Genomic DNA, 12,746 nt, shown 5'->3' with positions numbered 1-12,746 from the left:
AAGGGCATTATGTTACGGAAAATAAGAATGAAAGCCCTGAGTTAAATGTTACAAAATCAAGTCAATACAAAAACCATGCTTTGTACCAGAGTTAAAAACATCAATTAGTATGACAAGAATGTAACACTCACCAATGCTGAAAATATCACTTTTTGTCTTTATTTTTTAACTTGCAATATTTAGCTATCAAAACACATTACCTGGGAAGCTGACGTCAATCACTGGGACAACAAAAAATGCACATGTCATTTTTATATATAGCTCCCTTTCATTTGCTTTGTGCTCATAAAAAGAATTAGAAACATTTTTATCAGATGCTCTACCTTAAAACAATGACTCCATTTGTCCTACATCCATTTGTTATTTCCTATGCCAAGTTTTAGTTTCACCTCTGCATTTCTAACACTCATTATACAGTGGCATTTCTTTTTTCAACGTTTTTATTTATTTTTGGGACAGAGAGAGACAGAGCATGAATGGGGGAGGGGCAGAGAGAGAGGGAGACACAGAATCGGAAACAGGCTCCAGGCTCCGAGCCATCAGCCCAGAGCCTGACGCGGGGCTCGAACTCACGGACCGCAAGATCGTGACCTGGCTGAAGTCGGATGCTTAACCGACTGCACCACCCAGGCGCCCCTATACAGTGGCATTTCTAATAACTGCTTTAATAACTGTAGAAAGGGAGTATTAAATATAATAAAATATATTTAGACATTTACTAAATATGCCTTTGAGGAGATTAATAAGTCATATCTTTTTAAAGAAATCTCAGTAAAAAATATAGTATATGTCAAATATGGTCAAAGATAACTCTATAGAGAAGGCCAGACTAAGTTATAGGAGCCCTACTTCTTCAAGGAGTTTACAATTCTCTCAATATTTGAGCATTTTCACCTGTGGGCCTCAAATGACTCCTGGTTACTTGAGATATTTATCTCCTTAGCCCTTGGGGCAGCCGAGGAAGGCTTGGAACGGAAAGTTTCTTGGCCATTGCCCTTCAGCCATGACCAATCTCTTGTACATCAAACTGGGCTATCCAAAGGTGGGAAAAATTGCTTTACAGAGTACAAATAAAGCCTTTGTGTAATACAACTAAAGGCTTTCTATACATGCATCAAATCATACATATATTCAAACACACCTATACATGCATACATACATACACACAGGCAATCTTTGCTTTGCATGCAGTATGGGATGATAAAAATAACCATACAAACTGAAACCATGCAAGCAATTTTAATGATCAGCTGGAAAAATACAGTTGTTCCATAACCATTAAAACTTTTTGTCAAAACATTATGAATTCCCCATCAATTGTAAATGTTTAGGGAAATGAAAAAGAGAGTAAAATTAATATTTATTTATATACTGGAATTCACAACATTATAAACACTGAAGATTATTTTATTTATAGAGAACTTATCAAGAGCAGTTTGAACACTGCTTGTCACCTTATTTTGGTACAACTTATGATAGAAAGCAAGCATCTCTTCTATGCTGTGAACTGTCATACTCCTTTCTAAGTTAGGATCAGCTTCCAACATTGTATCCTCTATACTTCTGATGTCAGGAAACATCTCCAAGAGTTCCTTTAATGTAAAATCTTATGCTGGTGTCACTTTTTCATCCTTTATGTCACAACCACTTTCCTCATTTGTGTCCCTAAGTTGGCCTTCACTTCATTCCCATGGCGACACATCTGCACTCTCTTGAACAGCAGCGGTGCTGACATTCCCACGGTTGGCTATTTCTCCTGCAACCCCACTTCTGTTCAATTCCAACTGCACTTCCAGCAGTATCGCTGTATATTTCTTGGCTGTGCTTTAATCGTGGTCGGCCAACTATCTGTGTGATTATCCACTTTTGTAAAATGTCATGAGTTTATCACTGGGAGGCAAGGAAGGAACACAACGACACACTTTGTTTTCTGTGTGTGAACTCGGGACACAGGTACACAGTGACCACTGACAGACTGGAAAATGTGACATAACCGGTCACTGGTCATGATGTGCGTCTGTGTGGACTGGAGAGTCAGCAGTGAAGTCTGGAGTTTATACGATTAGTTACAGTAAATATACCAAAGTAACTGAAACTGGTGTATCTTAAAACTGCAAATTCACAGGCCTGTCTTTTGTCATTTATATAGAACTGATATATAAAAAGGATTAGAAGGTAGATACACAAGTGGTAAGATTACTTCAGGAATTTTCTTTAAGGAGTAACTCTTAATGTTTTTAAGGGGTTTGAGGATAAAAAGAATACTACAATTGAGGAGAAGAGAACTAGTTCATGGTAAAGAAGCAGACATATATTAAAAAAACAAAACAAACAAAAAAAAACCCAGTACATTTATTCTACCTGAAAAAGAGACTATGAGCTACAGAAGTGGTTCTCAAGGTGCAGTCCCCAGACCAGCAACAGCAGCAGCACCAGAAAACATGCTAGAAATGGTAAGCCTTAGGTCCCCTCCCAGACCTACTGAGCTAGACACTATAGAGTCAGGGCCAGAAATCTCTACTCTCACAAGCCCTACTTGTGATTCTGATGAAAAATCAAATTTGAAAATCACTGAATGCATGTCCTACAAACCAACGTGCTCTTCAGTTAAAGAAAGTAACTCCGATCTTATATCACTGTCTTTTCTTGTAAGGTAAGTTTTATCTTAATCGCTCAATCATGCAGATAAACTCTATCCTCACTGTTTTCTCCAAAAGATCTAATGCACTGTTCCCCAATTTTGATTTCTGAGGAAAAACCATCTTAAATTTCCTCAAAATCTTGAGATCACAGGGTTGGATGGGGAAAAAAATAACAAAATGCTTAAGTTAAATAGAGGAGTGGCTAGCAATGGTCAAAAGGAAAACTCAGGCCACATTTGAGAAAGGACTGTGGTGCATGAGTGCATGAATATGAGCATTTGGAAAGTTTCTAATCAAGACTTTAAGAATTCAGTTTCTAGAACACAGTAAAATCAGTTGTTTTAATTTACACTGATTAGTATTGTCACATACAAAGTACTTCACTTTTGTTACATCTAACACCTACACCTCCCTCCCCCAATTCTTCCGTAGGCCTTTTTAGTGTTATGGCAAAGTTATTAACACTTAAAAACTGAATGAATCCTGGTCCTGCCAACTGAAAAACTCTGTATCTATGAATAAGTTACTTAATTATTCTGAACTTTTCTTTTCTCTTTTGCTTATAGCAGTGGTCTACACACATCAAAAACTTAAACAGAGCACTTAAAACAGAGCAAATTATTTTGGAAAAGTTAAAATAATATACAATGTATGAATAACTATGCTTTGTTTTGAGAAATCTTGGTTTAATGCTGTGTGATACAACTATTTGAAGGATGGATTAAAAGTTCAATTCATTTTGGGGTGCCTGGGTGGCTCAGTCAGTTAAGCATCTGACTTCAGCTCAGGTCATGATCTTGCGGTTTGCGAGTTCAAGCCCCACATCGGGCTCTGTGCTGACAGCTGAAGCCTGGAGCCTACTTCAAATTCTGTGTCTTCCTCTCTCTCTGCCCCTCCCTTGCTTGCTCGCTCTCTCTCTCAAAAATAAGTAGACATTAAAAAATTAAAAAAAAAAAAAGTTCAATTCATTTTACTACAGGTCTGTGAGAGCTAAAAAAAGATCCAATGATACAAAGATCTAAATGCAGCAAATGGCTCATTGCTGGGCTTGCTGAAGAGTGACAGTGATTGTTTTTAACACCATACACCAATTACACAAAAGTCTTTGTCTGAATTCTACTAAAGTCCATCTTCCCTGTTGTTAACCAGTTTTTCTTACAAACATTACGACAGGGCCTGCATTCCTATCCTTGAGGCTCTCTGGAAGATTTCAAAAGAGGTTTCTTTTTTTTTTTTTTCTAATCTGATTCCAAGTTTTTAAAGTATACAGATATGTAAGTTTTTTGTTTGCTTTTGTTTACAAAAGCACTTTGGGGCGCCTGGTGGCTCAGTCGGTTAAGCAACCAACTCCTGATTTTGGCTCAGGTAATGATCTCATTGTTCATGGGTTTGAGTCCGTGTTGGACTCCGCACTGACCATGGAACTAGCTTGGGGTTTTCTCTCTTTCTCTGCCTAACCCCTGCTCTCTCTCAAAATAAATAAACATTAAAAAAAGTAACATCTTTCATTTTTGGCAAGAAAATCATACTTAACATACCCAAGGATGCTGTACGGCACAACTCTTGGGGTGGCTGTTTACAAGGAAGGGATTGAATACAATGTCTCTCTAGAGGTGTGCTATGTGGAGATAATGAAGATTATTTTCAGTATTATACGTGACAGGACTGTATGACAACATAAAGACAGAGTACAATTTATCAATAATATAAGTAATGTTTAATTTTTCTTTAGAGAACAAATAAATAAGAGTTACAATATTCTCTTCCTACATCCCAGTGGCTTATCTTATGCACACCTAGGGACAAAAAGAACAAAGTATATAAATTCAATGGTTTGTTTTTTACCATTCCCCTTTTCCTTGACTTTTACTGTTCCTTCAACCAGTAATCAAAGGCAACCTCATTCATTCTAAACATAAGTGAGTATCTCCATGTGCCAGACACTGTTTTAGGAGCTTGAGATATGATCAATCAACAAGAAGCCCAAAGACGGGCATCCGATACAATTAAAGTACAAAGTTTACTAGTGGCAACCAGGAAAAGGGATTGGGAATACATTTGTGTGGGTAAAGAGTAAATGAAGCCAACTAGAGGAAAGAAACCTAGAGATGTGAGCCTGGTCTTTGTGGTTGCTTTTCTCTGGAAAAAGCAATGAAAGGCTAAGAAATGAACCAGGGCTTTCAATAGTCTCTCAGAATCAGAGGAACAAAACTGTATTTCGGGATCTATCAATGAAGTGAACACCTAAACTCTGAGTTGGGACCTTGTGTGAAAAGGGGTCCCTGGATTTGGTGATTCTTTAAAAGAACTCATAGGATTTAGCATATAGCTGTACTCATGGATAAGACGTATTACAGTAAAAGGATACAAAGCAAAAGAAAAATGACCAAAAGGAAAAGGTGGGTGGAGTGAGGTCCAGAGGAAACCAGTTGAAATCTATGAGTCTCTCTCGAATTTCTGTTTGGGGATGATGAAAAAATTCTGGAAGTGGACAGTGGTGATGGCTGCATAACAAAATGAATGTACTTCATACCACTGAACTGTACGCTAAAAATGTATTCTGAATTGGATACTACGATGATTAAGATGGTAAATTCTAGGTTATTCTAAAATATGTATATTTACCACAATTAAAAAACAAAGAGTCCCTTCCTACTGAAGTCACACAGGATGCACCTTAATTCTTCCAGCAACAAGTTTTTTTTTTTTTTTGTATATTGGAAAAGCTCATCAGAGATTTAGCACTCAAGGTTTTTATTGGAGGTTCATAATGTAGGTGCCCACTGCCTAGCACATACCAAAATTCACCTTTCAAAGGAAAGCAGATGTTCAAGATAAGCCATATTGTCTGTACAGTGTGGGTACTATGACCTAACCTTATCAGTTAGACAAAGTCTTCTATCAGTATAGAGAATGGTTTACTAGCTGAGTTCCCACATATCAGCTAAGAGCCAGCCTTGCAAGGTCTTACACAGGTCTTTCCAAGACCTTACCAAGGTCTTGTACAAGACCTTACACAGGTCTTTCCAATGATTGGTAGTGTCAGTCCTGCTACATCAACTCCTATCTATACAGACCCCGAATAGCAATACCCTAGCAGTAAGTGAGAAACAGACTGGTCTTTCTAGGGTCCAAAGTCAAGCTTTTTTTTTTTTTTTTTTTTTTTTTTTCAACGTTTATTTATTTTTGGGACAGAGAGATACAGAGCATGAACGGGGGAGGGGCAGAGAGAGAGGGAGACACAGGATCGGAAACAGGCTCCAGGCTCTCTCAAATAAAAAAAAACGTTTTCTTTAAGTAGTCTTGTCTAGAGGAAGATACATTTTAGCTTTCTCATTATCTCTACAATTTTTCATATATAACAGCTGGCCCATGATAAAAAACAGCCTGGCATACAATGAAATAACATGGAAAAAAAAAAAGAAACGTGAGATTAATTGTGTCCCCCACAAAAGATATGCTGAATCCCTAATCCACAGTACCTCAGAACATGACCTTCCTTGGAAACAGGATCATAGCAGATATAATTAAAGATTAAGATGAAGTCCTATTAAGATGAGTAGGGTGGGCCTTTAATCCAAGTGACTGGTGTCTGTATAAGAAGACAGAGACACAGGAAGAAGATGCCTTTTGATGAGAGAAACAAGAGATAAGGGTGATGCATCTACAATCCAAAGATGTCAACAACTGCTGGCAAATACCAGATGACAAAAAGCATTCTATCTTCTGAAGGATTCTCTCCTACAGGTTTCGGAGGGATGATCCAGTGACACCTTGATTTTGGATTTCTAGCCTCCAGGACAAGAAATATCTGTCGTCTTAAGCCACTTACTTTGTGGTACTTTGTTACAGTAGTCCTAGGAAACTAATACATAAAAGAAAATAGAAAAGATCCACAAGAAATCTAGAAAACAGAGGCGCTGGGCACAGATTTTAAAATAATTTTACCTAATATGACAAAGGAAAGATTGAGAATTTCTATAGAAAACTATAATCTGTAAAAAAAGAAGCAAATGCAGGGGCCCCTAGGTGCCTCAGTCAGTTGAGTGGGTGACTCTTGATTCTGGCTCAGGTCATGATCCTGGGTCATGAGATCAAACCCATGTCAGGCTCCACACTGAGTGTGGAGACTGCTTAAGATTCCCTTTGCCTTCCTCTGCCCCTCTCCCCTGCTCACCCACGAGCTCTGTCCCTCTCTGAAAGAAAGAAAGAAAGAAAGAAAGAAAGAAAGAAAGAAAGAAAGAAAGAAAGAAAGAAGGAAAGAGCCAAATAGAAAATCTGAAACTGAAAAATACAATAACTGAAATTAAGGACTCAAGTCATGGGTTAAATAGTGTATCAGGGACAGATGAAGAGGGAATTAATGAAGTAGAAAAAAAATATCAAACATGATGCATGAAGAGTCAAAAGGAAAGGTAAATAAAGAAAAATAAATATAGGACATTAGGGTTACAATAAGATAATAACACTGCAACTAAAATCTTGGAGGAGAAAGAGAGGCAATGGAAAAGCAATGATGGTTGGGGACATAATGACAGAACTCTCCAAAATTGTTCAAAGTCATCAAGTCACATTTTCAAGGAGAAATATGAACCCCAAAAGGAATATTTACAAAGAAAATCTAAACTAAGCACATTGTGGGAAAATTGTTCAAAACCAGGAGGAAGATAAAATTTTGTCTGCCAGAGAAAAGAGACTTGTTACTTTCAAAGGAGCAAAAAATTAACATGGACAGCTGACTTTTCAAGAATAAAGTTGAAATAACAACAACAACAACAACAACAACAATAGTAATAATAATAATAAACCTTTTAGATGAATAAAAACTGGGATTCTCTGTCACTAACATATCTGTAATAAAGATAATATAAAGGGTATTCTTCAGACAGGGAAAAATGACACTAGTTTGAATCTTAGAAATATGAGAAGAAAAGCAGTAAATCAGGTAAATAACATGAATAAATGTAAATGAATATCAAAAGTATATACTAATAATAATGTATACAAAAATAAAATACTATTGTCTGAGAAAAGACTAGAGTACTTTTTAATGGAGATAAGTCAGGGATGCATGTTAAAATTATTAAAGTAGCACTCTCCAACTGAGCTTTTTGTGATGCTTGGAAATATACGCACTGTCCCATATGGTGACCAGATGCAAGTTTCAAGCACTTGAAATATGGCTGGTATAAGTGAGAAACTGAATTTTAAGTTTTACTTAATTTTAATAAATTTATAATAGTCACCTGTGGCTAGGAGCTACTGTATTGGCACACCTCTAGAGTAACCTTTAAAAGAGGAGTAAAAGAGAAAAGAAAAAAACAAGTAGCAAAAGAGTATATATATTTTTATGTTAACAAAGAACTATTCTGTTAATAAAGGGGAATAAATGGAATAAAAATATATTCAATTCACAAGAAAGCACTAAGACAAAGGTCTCTAAACCAGTGAGACAAATAGAAGTAATATATAAACTCAAATTTACTACTAATATGTGGTAATTACTATAGGTACTACAGACATTAAAAGAGAAGAGGATATTATGAAGACCTTTATGCCAGTACTTTTCAAAATTTAAACTGAAAACATTTCTTAAAAGCACACACATACCACAAGCTACGAAACTGATGCAAGAAATTAACTATCTGAATGGCTCTAAAACTAATTTAAAAACAGAATTGATAATTAAAAGCTTCTCAAAAAAGAAAACTTTAGGCTCACATGCTTCCTAAGTAAAATTTACCATTTATAGAAGAATTACCACCAACTTTACAGAAATTCTATCAGATAAGAAAAGAAGAGGGAATACATCTGAACTCACTTTATGACATAAACATAACCTTAATATCGACATCTAGGCAAGGTATTACAAACCAATCTCACTCATAAACACAGATGACAGAATATTAACAAAATTAATACTAATATTAAATTAAATCCACAAATATATAAAAAGAATAATATATTATGAGCAAGCTGGGTTTATGGCAGGAACACAAGGTTGTATTAACATTTTCTTTTTAAATTTATTTATTTATTCTGAGAGAGAGAGAGAGAGAGAGAGAGTGTGTGTGCGCATGCGCGCGCGCACACAAGTGGGGGAGAGACAGAGGATCCCAAGCAGGCCCCATACTGTCAGCATGGAGCCCAACATGGGGCCTGAACCCATGAACTCATGAGATCACGACCTGAACCGAAAACAAGATGGACACTTAACCAACTGAACCACCCAGGGGCACCAAGGTTGGATTAACATTTTAAATTCATCAACAGGATATGTCACATTAGTAGAATAAAAAAGTCACAGCAACACATCAAATGCGAAGAAAATAAGTGATAGTTTTTTTTTTTACCCATTCATGATTAAAATTCTTAAACTAGGAATACTAAGGAACGTCTTTATTATAATAAAAGGTATCTACAAAAACCTAAGCAAAATACCAAACACAATGGTGAAATGTTGAAAACCTTCCCTCTTAAGATTAGAAATATGGTTAAAATGCCCATTATTCACCCTCTAATTAAGTGCTAGGTAATGAAGGCAAGGAAAAATAGGTATAAAGGTTGGAAAGAAGAAATAAAATGGTCATTGTTTGCAGAAGACATGATTGGTTACTTAAAACATCTAAGTCATTAGAATGAATAAGTGAGTTTAGCTAAGTTGTTAATTAGAAGATCAATATACAAAATCAACATGCAAATAAAGTTTATATTTTAGTAACAAACCATAAGAAAGTAAAATGTCAGAAATACCATTTACAATAGCTTAAAAATACCAAATACCAACAAAATGCACTTAAAAGATATACAAGATCTCTACATACAAAATCGTAAAATACTAAGAGAAATTAAAGATATAAATAGAGAAATATACAAAGTTCATAGATTAGAAGATATGTTATTGTGAAGTTATCAATTTGCTACACATTGAGTCAATGCAGTTGCTAACAAAAATCCCAATCTTCTTGCTGTTGTTGGTAGAAACTGACAAGCTGATTCCAAAATTTGTAAATACAAAGGGCCAAGAATAGCCAAGAAACTCCTGAAGAAAACCAATTGACAACATTCACTTTACAACATAGAACATTTTATAAAGCTAGAGTGATTTAAACAGTGTTAATTGTCTAGCTAGAGTAGGTAGAAAAATTAAGTAATTACTCCAGGTGGAGTACTTAAAACAGGTACTGCCTGAAGGACATACAGGGAGTGAGAATTAGATTCACATATATGATTTATAATACAAGTAGCATTGGAGAGCAGCAGAGAAAGGGTGGTATTTTCAATAAAGAGTGCTAAAAATTGAAAATATGATCTTGATATTCCACATAAATACCACATAAAATACCACATAAACTGTGTATCTAAATAGAAGGGGTAGAAAAAAAAAAAAAAACAAAGATTCTAGAAGATAATATAGGAGAGTATCTTCATGATCTTGCCGGGGGATGCAGTTTAAAATGGGACAAAGAGGGGCGCCTGGGTGGCGCAGTCGGTTAAGCATCCGACTTCAGCCAGGTCACGATCTCGTGGTCCGTGAGTTCGAGCCCCGCGTCAGGCTCTGGGCTGATGGCTCAGAGCCTGGAGCCTGTTTCCGATTCTGTGTCTCCCTCTCTCTCTGCCCCTCCCCCATTCATGCTCTGTCTCTCTCTGTCCCAAAAATAAATAAAAAACTTTGAAAAAAAAAAAAAGTAAAATGGGACAAAGAAAGCACTAATCATAAAGGAAATAGTAAGTTCAAAAGATAGCAGTAACAGACTGAAAAGGCAAGTTACAGAGTGGGAGAAAAATATCTGTAACATTTAAAACCAATAAAGAAGGACCAAACAAACAAAAATGTCACAACAGAGAAATGAGCAAGAAGTTTGAATAGGCAATTCATAAAACTGAACATCCAAATGCTCAATCACATGAAAGAGTGTCCAACTTCATAAACAACTAAAGAAAGGCAAAGTAAAACAATAATGAAATAATACTATCTACCTACCAGCATGGCTAAAATTAAGTCAACTGAGAAGCCCAAGTATGGGCAAGAATGTGAAAAAAATTGGAACCCTCACATATTGCTAATATAAGTGTAAGTTGTCTCAATCATTTTGGAAAACTTTCTGAAATTATCTACTGAATTTGAAAGCATACATAACCTAGTAATTCCACTCCTTGGCATATGCCCAATAGCAATATGTATGCATGCACTAGTAGACATTTACAAATATGTTCAGAGTTCCATTAAAATGGAAACCACACAGACAGGTTCCTAAAGTTAAATGGATAAACTGTAGTATATTCTTATAAAGGAATATGTCAAAATAACAAAAGTAAACTAGTGTTACATACAGTAACAATATGGATAAATTTCACACAACATGGATAAATTTCAAAAATTATGTTAATTGAAAGAAGGCATAAGCAAAAAACTACTATTTTATGGCTCCATGTGTATGGAGTGGGAAAACAAGACTATCACATTGGAATTATGACTACAAATGGAGAAGAGGAAGAAGGCAATGATTGGGAAGGATCACTTGGGGATCTTCTGGGTCACTGGTAGTTTTCAGCTTCTTGATCTGGGTACGAGTTGCAGAGGTACTGGCTTTGTTATAATTCCTTGATTTGTACATTTATATTCTTTCCATTTTCTGAAAGTGTATTATACTTAAAAAGTTAAAAATGGAAGACAAAAACACATCAAGTCAATGGTGTACTTTACAACTATTCTATTTTCTTAGAATGGAAAGAGTACTATGTAGATATTTAAAAATTATGTGTAAGTATAGAGAAGTTATTGCTCTTTGTTTTAGGCTGCTTTTAATTTTTGGATAAGAAATCCTTTAACTCTTGTATCATAAAGATGATCTTCCATATTTTCACCTAATTCTAGCTTACTAGCTTTTTCCTCAGCACAAATATACAAAATCTTCCTTCATTGTCTTGCAGTTATCTATTTTCATCAAGAAGTCTACTTTTGGGGCAATATATTAGGTAATAATTATAATAAAAAAGTTTTGTATATACAGTCCCTGAAGTAAGTTGAACAAAATATTGTTATGTTCATTATGTATAAGTGAAAAGGCTCAGGCAAACAATTATAAAATACATAGTAATCATACACACATATCTTCTCACTCCCACATTTAGCATGATTTCCACTACTCTATTTATAATGGAAAAAGCACAGGCTGTGGAATCAGAAGAAATACGGATATGAATTCTGGATTTCCCAGCAACTGTGTACTCTTGAGCAATAAACACAGAGAACCTTAGTTTCTTCCTCTGTAAAACAAAGATAAACATCATCTATTTCACAGAATAGTGAGGATTAGCAATTATGGATATATAGTCGTCGACCCACATTACATACTTCATAAATGAGAGCTCTATTGTATTCTTTTGTTCTATTATTTTACACACACACACACACACACACACACACACACACACACACACAAGCACACATGTATGTAATAGTTTCTAAGGATGATTTTAGAGCATTTCAAGTGCATCTGATAATACACAACTTGGTTTGTGAGTGGTAGATACATAATAAACCAAAGAAGAAAAAAAAATACTCAACAATACTCTATAAGCTGTACTTTGGGAGGCTGGGAGGAGTGTAGTGAGGAAAACTAACTTATTAACAGGGAGGATCAAAGAACAGAATATTTGAAAAGAAACACATTACAGCTTTTAAGGGTATACTGTAACTCATATCTAGCAACTCGTTTCCAATTTAGTCTGTTACTTGGATGTCAAAGGGCAATAATAAACACTTCTGAAGTGGGATGTCTTAAGTATTTTATACACAGCTCCTTTACCTTTTGACTATCTGTAGACAGACACTCTTCTTAAAACCAAAACCACTAAGTCTACATTATATTAGGTGTAACTATAAAGAGATTAAGTAATGAGTCACACAAACCACTTTCACAACTGATATATAACTTATTTTAATTATATTCAGTCATTCTAGATACAACAATAACAAAAATGACTGTTGCTTTCTGTATTTCCAGAGATTAATTATAAAAAAAACTTACTTAGGAGCCCTTTCTCCTACACTCCCTTCCTGATGTAACATTTTTCTGAAAATTAAAAGAGTAATACACC

At 35.5% G+C, this 12,746-nt stretch overlaps 1 protein-coding gene across 7 annotated transcripts in view; it reads right to left on the bottom strand.

Annotated features, from left to right (window-relative positions):
- ICE2 (interactor of little elongation complex ELL subunit 2) overlaps window positions 1–12,746 on the bottom strand; it is a 64,306-nt gene that overhangs the window by 10,799 nt on the left and 40,761 nt on the right. The window lies entirely within an intron of this gene.

The sequence above is a fragment of the Prionailurus bengalensis genome, chromosome B3, assembly GCF_016509475.1.
Source record: "Prionailurus bengalensis isolate Pbe53 chromosome B3, Fcat_Pben_1.1_paternal_pri, whole genome shotgun sequence".
NCBI lineage: Eukaryota > Metazoa > Chordata > Mammalia > Carnivora > Felidae > Prionailurus > Prionailurus bengalensis.
This window is presented reverse-complemented; position numbering and strand designations above follow the sequence as displayed.